Source organism: Hemitrygon akajei, unplaced genomic scaffold (assembly GCF_048418815.1).
Source record: "Hemitrygon akajei unplaced genomic scaffold, sHemAka1.3 Scf000054, whole genome shotgun sequence".
Classification (NCBI taxonomy): Eukaryota; Metazoa; Chordata; class Chondrichthyes; order Myliobatiformes; family Dasyatidae; genus Hemitrygon; species Hemitrygon akajei.
In genome coordinates this window covers 2,100,514-2,113,982 of record NW_027331940.1, presented here as the reverse complement: position 1 = coordinate 2,113,982, position 13,469 = coordinate 2,100,514, and the positions used below count along the sequence as shown (strand labels likewise).

The 13,469-nt window shown below is 41.0% G+C and overlaps 1 protein-coding gene across 3 annotated transcripts in view; it reads right to left on the bottom strand.

The window, feature by feature from the left end:
* Window positions 1-11,479, bottom strand: part of LOC140721367 (uncharacterized) — a 558,567-nt gene extending 547,088 nt beyond the window's left edge. For 2 of the 3 annotated variants that reach the window (XR_012097366.1, XM_073036210.1), the window contains exons 1-2: window positions 11,332-11,479; window positions 9,403-9,569 (exon numbers count right to left, since the gene is read on the bottom strand). The gene's annotated coding sequence lies outside the window, so the exon portion shown is untranslated. The remainder of the gene's footprint in view (window positions 1-9,402; window positions 9,570-11,331) is intronic. The other variant, XM_073036211.1, reaches the window with a different exon arrangement.
* Window positions 11,480-13,469: the final 1,990 nt, after the last annotated feature.

Sequence of the window (13,469 nt, the reverse complement as noted above, 5' to 3'; positions counted from 1 at the left end):
CCAGGACTTAAGAACTTTTTAAAAGCTATTATTAATGCTTTTTGAGATAGTGATTTAGATGCATATCATATTTTTTACTGAGTTAAGTATTGTATGTTATTAGTTTTGCTACAACAAGTGTATGGGACATTGGAAAAAAAGTTGAATTTCCCCATGGGGATGAATAAAGTATCTATCTATCTATTAACTCTTTTTTGACCAATTTTGGGTTGATCGAATTATGGAGGCATTTACACCCTGATAACAGAGAATATTCTTTTTTTTTCCATGTTTATAAAATATATTCAAGGATTGATTATATTATAGTTGATCCCTGTCTTTTGCCTAATGTTAAAAACTGTGAATATGACGCTATTGCTATACCTGATCATGCGCCTTTGAGTTTGTCCTTTGAATTTGACGATGACATTTTTGGCCGTCCACCATGGCACATGTCTCAGACTTTATTGCAAAGCTCTGACTTTATTAGTTTTATCGAAAGCCAGATAAAATAATTTTTTACTTTTTAATGATATAGGAGGTATGTCTAAATTAATTATATTGGATACATTCAAAGCATTTTTATGTGGTCAGATTATTTCTTATTCAACTAAACTTAAAAAACAGACTAAAGCAAAATTAGATAAAATTTCAAAACAAATTAAAGATTTAGATAATATCTATGTGACTTCCCCTAATATTGACATTTTAAAAAAGGGTGGAACTTCAATCATAATATAACCTATTATTAACTCATTCAATTGAAGGTTATCTACTTAAGATAAAGACCCAATTTTATATGTTTGGAGATAAAAATAATAAACTACTTGCATCTCAATTAAAATCAGCTGGAGCCAAGATGCAAATTTTGAAAATTCGTAGAAAAGATGGCACCCTGGCTCGGGATTATGAAGAAATTAATAAGATTTTTCAAGACTTTTATACTGAACTTTATAAATCTCAATGTCCAGTGGACTCTTCTGAAATGACTGTTGTTGTTGTTGTTGTTTTTTTTTTACGAACGATTGCTTTTCCTAAAATATCTGTTGAGGATCAAAAAATTCTGGATGCCTAAATTACTGAATCCAAAATTCATAAAGCTATTTTCTCAATGCAATCTGGTAAGGCCCCAGGACTTGCTGGTTATCCTGTAGAATTTTACAAAAAATTTGGAAAATTGCTTTCTCCATATATGTTGGAGATGTTTAAAGAATCTTTTGTGAAAAGTGATTTACCCTCTACTTTTTATGAAGCTTCTATTTCTTTAATTCTCAAAAAGGATAAAGATCCTTTTGATTTTGCCTCATACAGACCTATTTCATTATTGAATGTTGAAGCTAAGATTCACTTAAAGATGATGGCCAATCTGTTGGAGAGTATTTTGGGTAAAGTCATTTTTAAAGATCAAACAGGCTTTATAAAGGGTCATTTTTCTTTCTCAAATGTTCGGAGATTATTTAACATTATACATTCACCTTCTTCTAAAACTCCCCAATGCCTTATATCTTTGGATGCTGAAAAAGCATTTGATTGAATCGAATGGAAATATTTATTTAATACTTTAGAAAAATTTTGTTTTTGTATTAATTTTAATAATTGGATTAAAATGATATATAAAGCTCCTATTGCTGTTGTCACTAATAACTGTAGGTCTCCTTTTTTCAGCTATCACGGGGACAAGCCAAGGTTGCCCATTAAGTCCTTTGTTATGTAACTTAAGATTGTTATTGCTCTTTGTGAAGCCGAAAATATTCATGGGATTTTTGTGAATGAGACCATGCACAAGATCTCTCTTTACACTGATGATTTATTGATATATATATCTAAGCCTGAATAATCTATTCCTGCTTTGCTAAAATTATATGACAAATTTGGAGACCTTTCAGAATATAAAATAAATTTTAGTAAAAGTGAATTACTTCCTTTAAATGAATCTGTCTCTATATATGATAATATTCCTTTTAAAGTTATGGATTCTTTTAGATATTTAGGTGTTATAATTACTAAAAAATATCAGGATCTTTATAAAGCCAATTTTCCTCCTTTAGTGGACTTTTTAAGATTTGTTTTTACAAGAGTGTTTAATGTCTTTTTCACAGTTAATGGACAAATATGATTATCTCTAATACACATTTTTCAAATATTTACAGGTTGGGAATTTTTTACGTGATTTTTTATCAATTTACCCCTCAGCCTGCTCTTTAAATTTGGCTTATGCTATTTTTCAGTTTAAACCTTTTCAAAAACAATTCATAGCAATCCTTTATAAACAGTTAATGAATGCTCGCATGTCGCCTAATTATAGGGTTCAACGCACCTGGGAAGTACAACTTCAACATTCACTTTCAGATAATCAGTGGAGTAAAATTTATTATTTAGTCAATAATTCACCTATCTGCACACGCCATATCTAAATTCAGATTAAGATAGTACACAGGGCCCATATGTCCAAAGATAAATTGGTGCATATTTTTTCTAATATAAGCCCTATTTGTGACAGATGTAATGCAGAAGTGGCTACTCTAACTCATATGTTTTGGTCATGTGTAAGTTTAAACAATTTTTGGAGGGATGTGTTTGGAATATTATCTAAAGTAATAGATGTGGATGTTCAACCTAATCCACTTACAGCAATTTTTGGGATTATTCCAGAGGAAGCAAGCAAAGTGTCTGCTTCCGCCGAACAAAACTTTTATATTTATTTCAGAATATTCCTGTTTTTGTTTACTAAGAAGTTATTTGATCGGATTGATTCTATTATTCTATCTTTTATTTGGGATAATAAAAGACCAAGAATTGGTAAATGTCATTTGCAAAAGTTGAAAAAGGATGGTGGTCTCACTTTGCCTAATCTATGAATGTATTATTGGGCTGTTAACTTCTGGTATGTCCTTCTGGTTATATTGGGTTGATAGGAATGAACAGCCAATCTGGGTAGACCAGGAACTGAGAGCTGTGAAACAGTTTTATTTAACTTTGTTATTAGGAGTTACTCTACCTATACAATTAGCTAAAGTTGCTAATTTAAACCTATATCCTGTGGTTAAGCACTCTTTACAAATTTGGAACCAGTTCCGCAATTTTTTTTAATCGTAAAAAAGTTAAACTTTGTAGTGTAATTTACCATAATTACTTTTTAAACCTTCTTGGAGTGCTCCAATTTTTTTTACTTTGGGAAAATAAAGGTATTAATTCTTTTTTGGATTTATTTAAAGAAGGCAGATTGATGTCTTTTGAACAATTTGTCGATAAGTATTCTCTCTTATATTCAAATTTTTTACAATATCTTCAAGTTAGACATTTTTTACAAAAATATTTAAGTAATTTTCCTTACATATTGGAGGCTGATTTGGCAGATACTATTATGAATATGAACCCCTTGTTGAAAGGTTCTATTGGAAGAATTTATCATTTATTATTACAAAGGGATAAGCGTCCTTTACTTAAGATTAAACAGGATTGGGAGAAGGAACTCAATTTCCCTTTTATATGGGAGGATTGGACATGGATTCTGAAGCTGGTTAACTCTTCTTCGATCTGTGCTAGTCATTCACTGATTCAATTTAAAATTGTACATTATTACCATTTGACGAAGGAGAGACTTCCAAAAATATTTCCCAATGTTGACAAGTATTGTGATAGATGTAAAAATGAGATAGCCACACTGACACATATGTTCTGGTCATGTCTATATTAAAACAGTTTTGAAAGTCAGTCTTTTCGACAATTTCTAAAGCACTCAGAATCAATTTACAACCTAATAAATTGACTATGCTTTTTGGAATAATTCCTCAAAATATCCATGGTATTTCTGTGTCTGACCAACATGTTTGTTACATTGATAGCTAGGAGGGCCACCTTGTTGAAATGAAGGATATATCAGCTCCTACTTTGTCACAATGGCTCTCTCAGGTGATGCTGTGTCTTGGAGAAAATTAGAAGTCGAACCTTTGTACCTTTATTTGAATTTGAGAAAAGATGGGGATCATCTGCTCATTATTATCATTTCAGTTAACTGATAGATTTCCTCCACGATCTAAATGTAAATTTTTTTGATATATCTTTTCTTTCTTTTTGGTGGTTTGATGTTTATTTTTAGAAGCTTTTTGTATGACGCTTGGCTCTGGGGTTGTACCTCCAATGGGTTTCTTCTTTTTTCCCCTCACTTTTCTTTTTAGTTTAATTCACAAAATTTTCAATCCTCAAGATAATTTCCTCTTTTATGAGGCATTGTAAGTGTTGTTACTTCGATGCACTTGTGCTATTTTTGAATAATAATAATAATAAAAAGATATGAAAAGAATATTAAAGGTGAATATGTTCAGTGGGAAGGAGGATGCGAGCGGGCTATATCTGCGGATCAGAAATGGGAACAACAACCTACCAAGGGACAGGTGGGGACAGCAACCCGTTTAGAAATTGACAAGCAAAGATGCTTCCTACCATGAGTACCAGCCCTCAGGAAGAGCCCAATGTAATATTGACAGTTGCTGCTATTCCAGTTCCGTTTATGATTGATATGGGGACAACTACAACCACTCTCAATCGGGAAATAGTATCGGAAAAGGGATTGCAGTTATCAGACGCAACATTCACTCTGTCTGGGTTTAAAGGCACGGAACGTACGTATTCACATAACAGTCGGGGGTGTAATCCAGCAGGGAGAGACTTGCTCTGTCTGTTGGAAGTCGAGATTCTCTGCACAGGCAATGGTGTCACCCTGTGACAGGTGAACAACTGATAGCTTCCCCAATTTCCGACCTCCCAGTGGTGGGCATTTAATCTGGACTCCACTGCGTCTGAACCCCTTCTGCCAGTGGTCGACCCCCATGTGACTCTGTGCTGTGACATTACGGGGTGCTCAGCTGAGGAAAGTCAATATTATGCACCCCTCGAGGGACAGAAGTTCCCAGTCATGATGATTGGAGAGATCCCCAATCCACTGTTAGTGTTTGCCCTGGGTTCAAGCCAAAGAGCCCAGAGTTCATTGCCTACACCTTGCTGAAACAAGCCTCCAGCACCGAGGGAGACTGGCAAGACTTGGCTGCGGTCCAACTCCGATAGTGGAAGGAGTCTGAGGTGAAGGCGGGACATTTGGTGAGACACACTTTTAATATTGACCGATCCCAAGACGCTGTACCCCATCTCTGAGCAAATTCAGGCCATGAAGTCGGTCGCACCAACTATCCCCCTGTCCGGATCACCGTGAAGGAAGGACAGACTCTCCCATCCATTCTGCAATATCCCCCTCTAGCCCGAAGCAATTTTATGAGGATGGAAGCTCTTTTGTGGATCCAGCAGGGAAACGATGCGATAGTGACGGACAGTGAAGTAATTGAGCAGGCCTCTTTTGAAGCAGCTGTCTCTGCCCAGAAGGCTGAGCTGTTTGCTCTGACTCGTGCCTGTATCCCAGCAACAGACTAAAGTGGGAACGTTTACACAGACTCCCGTTATGCATTTGGAATTGTACATGACTACAGGGATCTCTGGGAACATGGGGATTCCTGACTTCCTCTGGCCACCCCATCAGTAAAGCCACCATTGTAAACAACTTACTCACCGCTCTACAGCTACCTGGAGTTCTGGCTGTTATTAAATGTGCTGCCCACACACGCATGTCCGACTGTGTCACTAAACACAATGCTCTAGCAGAACAGACAGTGAAAAGTGCGGCACAATCCTCAGTAGTTGTAGCCTCCTCGCGTTCTCGTCAAGCAACCCTCCATGACTAAAGCAGAACGGGTTTGCCGGACATGTGGGAGGTACGTAATTTTCAGGGGGACACCTCTGAGGAGGAGTGAAAACTGTGGTCCCAGATGGGGGTGCCAGAAAGACCCCAACCTAGGTTTTTGGATCACCCTAGCGGGACAGGTTTGTGTTCCTACACAGTTTTTACCAATATTGGCCGATTATATACATAATTGTACACACCTGGGAAAGGAGGGAATGGTTGGTAACCTGTACCCTGCACACCGGGTACAACTCCCTTGACAGGTGGATCCTTTTCTGTGTCTACAAGTTGATTTTATTGAATTGCCTAGAGTACATTGCTATAGATACTGCTTAGTTATTATAGATGTGTTTAGTAGATGGAAGCTATTCCAACTACCATTAATACTGCTATGACTGTTGTGAAGGTATTGTTATGGGATATAATTCCCAGGTACGGCCTGCCAGAGATGCTGAGCTCTGACAATGGCCACACTTTGTGGTGAAAGTAAACAAAGGGGTATGTAACGAACTAGCTATCCAGCAACAATTCCACTGTGTACACCACCCATGGGCCACTGGCAGAGTGGAAAGAGCCAATGGCACTCTGAAGAATAAACTGGCCAGACCAGCAGCGGAGACTGGACTCACTTGGTTGAAGGTCCTACCGTTAGCCCTATTCCACAAGGGTTACCCCATAGGGGAAAGCGGGGTTGTCACCAGTTTACAACATTTATGGATGGCCCATGAGAATATCCTAGGGACCAAGACCTTTTGCACCATTGCTCCCAGAAAGCCTACCAGCAAAATTAGATATTGGAAGAGATGGGGAAATAAATATGCCAACTAACCAAAATTTTCCAAGCATTACATTCATAGGTATGACAGGCTTACAAGGAAGAGAACTACCCCGCAGAGAGGAATGACTATCCCACCATAGAACCTTGGAAATTTGTCCTGATCAGGAAAAGGGATCGAGGGAAACTCAGACCTTGGAGGAGAGGACCATATCAAGTGTTACTGACCACTCTGACAGCTGTGAAACTGAAGGGGATTTCTCGATGGATACATCGAACAGACTACAAACGTGTTACTGAAGGAGCTGAGTAGAAGGACTCTCTCGGACTAAAGGAAATTGTATTGGTTGATAGTAGAGAGTGATGAACCTCTCGGTTTCTTGCTGTGGACTGTCATTTTAAGAGATAGTGCCTCAGTGACGTCAGCCGCCAGCTTTCTCGGCTCCTGTTTGATTCTTACAGAGAGAGAGAGAGGGGGCAGGAACTATTTGACCGTGCAGCGTGTTTACACTTGCTTGCAGCTTGTGTTTACATAGCTCACAGTTTGCTTTGTTTAAGCAAGGACACACAGTCAGCCAGAGAGAAAGAAAGAAGATGGAAGGTTCGAAACAAAGGACCTAGTGGCCAAAGGTCACTGTTTGGACTCTCCTATGCCCACAAGGGTGGGTTAATTATTGATCCATTGTATACCGAATGTGTGATTGTCACTTTGTTTGATCCACTGGAGTGAATCTTTTAGTTTGGTAGTATCCTGTGAGGACCACTTGTGCTAACCCTTGCCTGGGTGTGGTAATTCACTTGAAGAGGTAGCCCTGTGACCAATCACTGTTGGTGATAATTCGTATAATCCATATGGGGATATGTTGGAGTATCTCATGGCTACCACTTTTGTTAACCCTTAGCCAGATTTGGGTGTGTTATGTGGTAACCACTTGTGAGAAGGGATATTCTGTGGAAATCACTGTCGGTAATACTTTGTGTTGGATCTGGATTGGGAGTACCTTGCAGAATCTACCTGTGTGTTAACCCTTCCTTGGGTGGCAGATCCTTCTGAAGACAGTACTCCTCTGATAAGCTGCTTCTGGTGATAATTCGTATGTGGATTTAGAACAACGACGAATAAGACCTACGGCAACTGTTATCCCATTTTACCACTGTGGAATTTGTGGAATTCAACATAATTACCTTCTCTCGACATTCACCTTGGATTACAAATATCTCTCTCTCGTCATTTATTCCATGTCTGAACTGAACTTTCATGCTTCACCATCTCAAGACTTTGAGCTTGTTATTCCCTGAGCTCAGTGGTTTGGGAGTTATATTTACACATATGTGTACTCATAACACCTTTAACTTTAGATTATTTTGCTTAAGTTGTTATACAAGTAGATACTAATAAAGACAGTGCTTTTAACATCAAAACCAGACTCCAGGTGTGGTCTATAGCTGCTGGTTCATTTAAACCATTACGGGAGCGTAACAGTAGTGTTTGTGTTTATGTCTTTCAGAGGGCTCACCCCAGCATCCAGTTACGATCTTTCTGTCTCTGTCACACTTATGCCAAATGAGTAGAACAAGGGGCCCTGACAGACACAGTGTTTTGACAGATGTATCTCAGGCCCCCACCAAACAGAACTTCCTACACTGGGAAACATGGATCCTGGCCGTACTTGCAGGTGCCCAGCAGCGGAGAGGAATAACTGAGACTGAGCGATCTTTGATGATAGTTTTTCTCTCCTATGGAGTAGCCGGGAATTCACGAGAGATAATCAATTTGGCTACAGCACTTGAGGAGCTGGCCACAACACTGCAGGGGCCCTGACAGAAACACAGGCCCAAGTAACAGAAATATCCACTGAAATGATTGCAATCTGGCAAACACTCGTATAGAATCTTACGGCTTTAGATTTTATCCCAGCTGAGAAGGGGGAACCTGTGCTGTTATTGACACAGAATGCTGCACGTATATCCCTGATGAATCTACTAACATTACACCCCTCTCCGAGCACACTGCAAAGGAGATTGAGAGCATCAAGAAAGTAGGGCAGGATTTACACGGGTTCACCGAAGGGTCGAAATGGTGATCTTCGAAGGCCTGTTTGGTAATATGTGGGGCATGATATTGCATTATGTCCTAATAGTTGTACATATCTTTGTTATAGTTACTGTTGTATGCCGTTTTTACCCACTGAGAGGTCAAAGCTGTACTCGGTTGCTTTCTCTTTAAAAAATTACTGTTTTGTTGCTCATGTAATGATCAAAAAGAAGGGAATGATGAAGTATCGTTTAACACTTCGTTAAAAAATAGCAGCCTGTTTTTCTTAAAGAAACTGCTGATGATCAATAGATGTACTAAGCTATGCTGAGCCATATTTCTTCTTGAGGGTAGCTAGCTAGGCTTTCAGGATGCTTATCTCCTTGTGCACTCATACATAGAGATAGGACAGCCTCAGTCTGTTCTGTGTGTGTACGCCATTATGACTATTTTGTAATTTGTCTTTAGGGTCTGTCATGTAGTAAATAACTTTGGCTCCAGCATGTCTTGTGTGGGGAGTATCTGGACGGATATATCTGTGGTGAAGGGGAATTGTTAGCCAGTTAGTGGATTGGGCGGGAACAGTCATTGACGGTTCCTGTTTGAGTGACTAACTGAGTAAGCCCCAGGTACTTGGAAAGAGTTTGTACTATATGGTCTCCGAGTGACGCTCTCCGGATTCGATTTCCACAGAATGGGAGTGGTTTTAAAGGGCTGGGCTGCTGGAAGCACATTACCAGACCTGGACTGATTGCAACTGGGTCTGACAGAGGCATAACTGGTTCTGCAGGGCACATTCAGTCTCGCTCCAGCTGTTTCCTACCTTCCCTTGTACAGGTATGGAATGTCTAAAGGACCAGTGTTTGAGTAAATGAGACTCACCAAACTTTCTCCTGACTGAATCACTGGAATCTCCAAGTCAGAAGGGTTCTCTCCAGTTGATGCTCTCAATCCTCGGGCTGGTTCACTTGTTGCTGTTGCCTCGTCTTCAGTCACACTCTGCTTCCAGTTGTGGTTTTTCTTCCAAAAATCTCCCACCACAGGTCTAACTTTAACATGAAAGATAATGAAGCACATTAACAATAAAAAGGAGAACCAAACATTTCTGCTTAATGTCACTAAGAACAAAACTCACTGAAATTTAAACGTTGAAGGCAGATATAATGATCTCAGTGAACAAACTTTTATTGTCCCTCACATGACACAAAAGAATATGGGATAAGAAGGAGCCATCATTCAGTCATGGTAAGACATAAGGAACAGAATTAGGTGATTTGATCCATTTGATCTGCTCCACCATTCAAACATGGCTGATTTTTATTCCAACACCATATTCCTGCCTTCCTCCTGTAACCCTGAAGCTACTTAGCAATCTTGAATATATTAATCTCTGTCATAAATATACCCAAATCACAGCCTCAACCAACCTCTGTGGCAACAAATTCCACACTTCGGACACCTAATGCAAAAAAAAATCTCAACTGAATTTTAACGGGAAGCATCTTCATTCTGAGACTGTGCTGTCAGATCACAGACTCTATCTAATGGACACATCCTCTGCATGTCCACTGTATCCAGGCTTTTCACTATCCGGTAGGTTTACTTAACCATACATCGCTCTGAACTCCATTGAGCGCAAGTCCAGAACCATCATACATAAAGCCGATCACTCCTGAGATTATTCATGTGAACCTCGTTAGCAACAACTGCACTGAACACATTTCCAGCAATAACAGACAAACTGGTACCAGGATAATTGACAGGGAAAAGTTGTGCTTTCCTTACTGTTCTACTATCACAGATCGAGTCATTTCCATTTCCAGGTTAAATGTAATAAAAAGAAAGTGGAATTACCAGAAAAACTCAGCAGGTAAGGAACAGCTGCGGGGAGGGGAACAAACTTTACAATTCAGGTTAATGACGTTTCGTCAGAATGACTTCAAACATTTAGTTGTTAGTGCAACTTGAGATTCTGCCTGATTTCCACCGAATGACAGACTGGTGACAGTGAGGGGTGGGGGAATTTCCAAACACAGTTTGAACGCCAGACTCACGGGTCTAGTCCTACTGTTGTAAACATGGAAAAGCCGGTCCGGAGACGTCAGAACATACCACAGCTACTGAATTAATGATACATACTACTGTATAAAAGATTCAAAAATGACAGAGTTAGAAGAAACAACAAGAACTTTGCCATATATACTTTGACCCTCACCAAATATTTATCAACACACCATAGAAAGTTTCCCATCCGGACACTTCACGCTTTGCATGGTAACTGCTCCGCCCGTGACTGTGAGGAACGGCAGAGACCTTTGGATACAGATCGGCACATCACAGAAACCATCTTCCCCCCGAGACTTCACAGTCCCTCGGTAAAGTAGGCAGTGAAATCAAAGATCCCCACAACCTGGGACGTTCTCCTTTCTCACCCACTCCAGTCCGGGAGAAGTCACAACAGCCATAAAGCTCCAGGACAAATGTGAGGAGCCTCAGGAAGCGAGGCGAGTTCGGGGAAGTTAACGGGACTCAGCGGCCAAAATCACACCACGTGATCTGGCGTCACAAAGCAGAGGGCGGGGCGAATCTGCGGCACACAGCCTCACCTGACCTGTCGGCGGGACTTCCATTTCAATTCTGTGGAAACAGACAGCCTGGGCTCCTGGTTTGGATCGTTCAATACAGATTAAGCGAAGGGGACATATTTCTGACGAGCCCAGATAGTTTGGAAACAAATGAGTTCCTGGCCCTCAGTTCGGGGCTCACGGCCAACATCGGATCTCCCCGCTCGGGATCGGTCTCAATACTCACCGATGGGAAAGTGATATCTTCGGCCCGCAGACAGATATACCGGCGGAAGAGACGAAAGTCTTTCCCGAACACACAGCCGACCGACTTCAGCTCTGAGTGGAGAGAAAAACACCGTTCACCCGGAGACTGTGAACATGCGCGAAGAGATTGTTACATCATCGGGAGGCGGGGCCTCGGAAACAGACGCGCAGGTGCTGCCCAACTGCGATTAAGTGGGAGGGGCAAACGGGATCACGTGACATGATTGGTGACTCCTCCCCCCCCAGGCAGAGACTCTAGCTACTCATTGGTCTCTGGACAGAAGCAAACTTGCCGCTCACATCTCCTCTCACCTTAAATGTATTACACATTTCAACCCCCAGGAAAAATATATCGTCTGTCCAATCTATCTATTCCTCTCGTAATCTTATAAACGTCCATCCAGTCTCACCCCAGCCTGCGCCGCTCTGGAGAAAACAACACAAGTTTGTCCAGCCTCTCGTTATAGCTCATGCCCTCTAATCCAGGCAGTCTCCTGGTAAACCTCTTCTGCGCCCTCTCCAAAGCCCCGACATCCTTCCGAGAATGGGGGCGACCAGAACTGTATGAAACACTCCAGATGTGGTCTAACTAGTTTTATAAAACTGTGTTACGAACTGAAACGTTTTAGAAACGAACCAGCAGTAATAGAGTTCACACTGGAGTCTGGTTTTGATGTTAAAACCACTCTCTTTATTAGTGTCTACTTATAATATAGTAACTTAACGAAATAAAGGAAAGTTAACAGTGTTCAGTTCCCAGACTATCGAGCCTGAGGGAAGAAAGCTTAGAGTCTTGAGATGGTAAAGTAGGAAAGTTCAGTAATCCACGGAATAAATGATGGGAGAGAGATATTTGTAATCCAGGGTGAAACGTAGAGAAAAGGCCGTTTCATGAAAATAACCGTCGACGAAATTCTTATCCATTGAATCGTTCACATACGAATTATCAGCAAAAGTGACCTGTCACAGGAATACTGTCTTCCAGGGGTTACCACACAACACACCCAGACAAGGGTTAACACAAGATATTCCAAAATCCACTCCTATGGATTATACGAAGTGACAGCCACACACATTCGTAGTGGTTCCGTGTACCGATGATCAACCCACTCTTGTGGGCATAGGAGAGTTCCAAGCCTCAGCTGCGACTAACTGAAGCTATCAGCTTTTCTCTCTCTCTCTCTCTCTCTCTCTCTCTCTCTCTCTCTCTCTCTCTCTCTCTCTCTCTCTCTCTCTCTCTCTCTCTCTCTCTCCCTCTCCCTCTCCCTCTCCCTCTCCCTCTCCCTCTCCCTCTCCCCCCCCCCCCGGGCTGCAGATCGCTGTCTCTCTCTCTCTTATGGTGCAGTCCACATTCAGCACTGTCAGCCTGACACCACGTCATAATCCCGCCTCCTCACGCCGGCGCTCTTAAAGAAACAGTCTCAGTACGACCGCAGGTTCGTCACAGCCGCAACACAACTTCCCGACTTTTGAACTCAATGCATCAACTAATAACGACAACCATGCCATTTGCCTTCTTAACCACCCGATCAATCTGTGCAGTCTCTTTCAGGGAGCGATGAACTTGGAGGCTAAGATCCCTCTGATCAACAACACTGTTCAGGGTTTTGCATTTAACAGTGTACTGTCTCATACATTCGACCTACCGAGCTGCCAAGATGATCATCACTGAGATTTCTCAGGTCCTGTTGAATTCATTGCCAAGTGCACAAGTACGGGAAGGTACAGGTACAGAGAAACACTGAGTTGTGGCAGCATCACAGGCAAGTACATTCCGATAACACACGGAACACAAGTTATACGACTCTCTATCAGTAACAATCTATAAATATGTTTTATGTCATTAACAATATATAAAATACATTGTGTCATGATCACTATTAAAAAGTGTATTTTGTGTCAATAACAGACTTGGAAATGTTGAATTTGTTCCCTGTCTCCATTCCTCCTATAATCCACAACCAGCTCCTGTGTTTTTGTCACAATGAGGGAGAGGTTGTTTTCTTGACACCACCGTGTCGGGTGATGACTTCTTCTCTGTCGGCTGCCTCGTTATTATCTGAGATTAGGCCAGTCAGTGTAGTGTAGTCAGCAAATATAATTAGCAGATTGGAACCC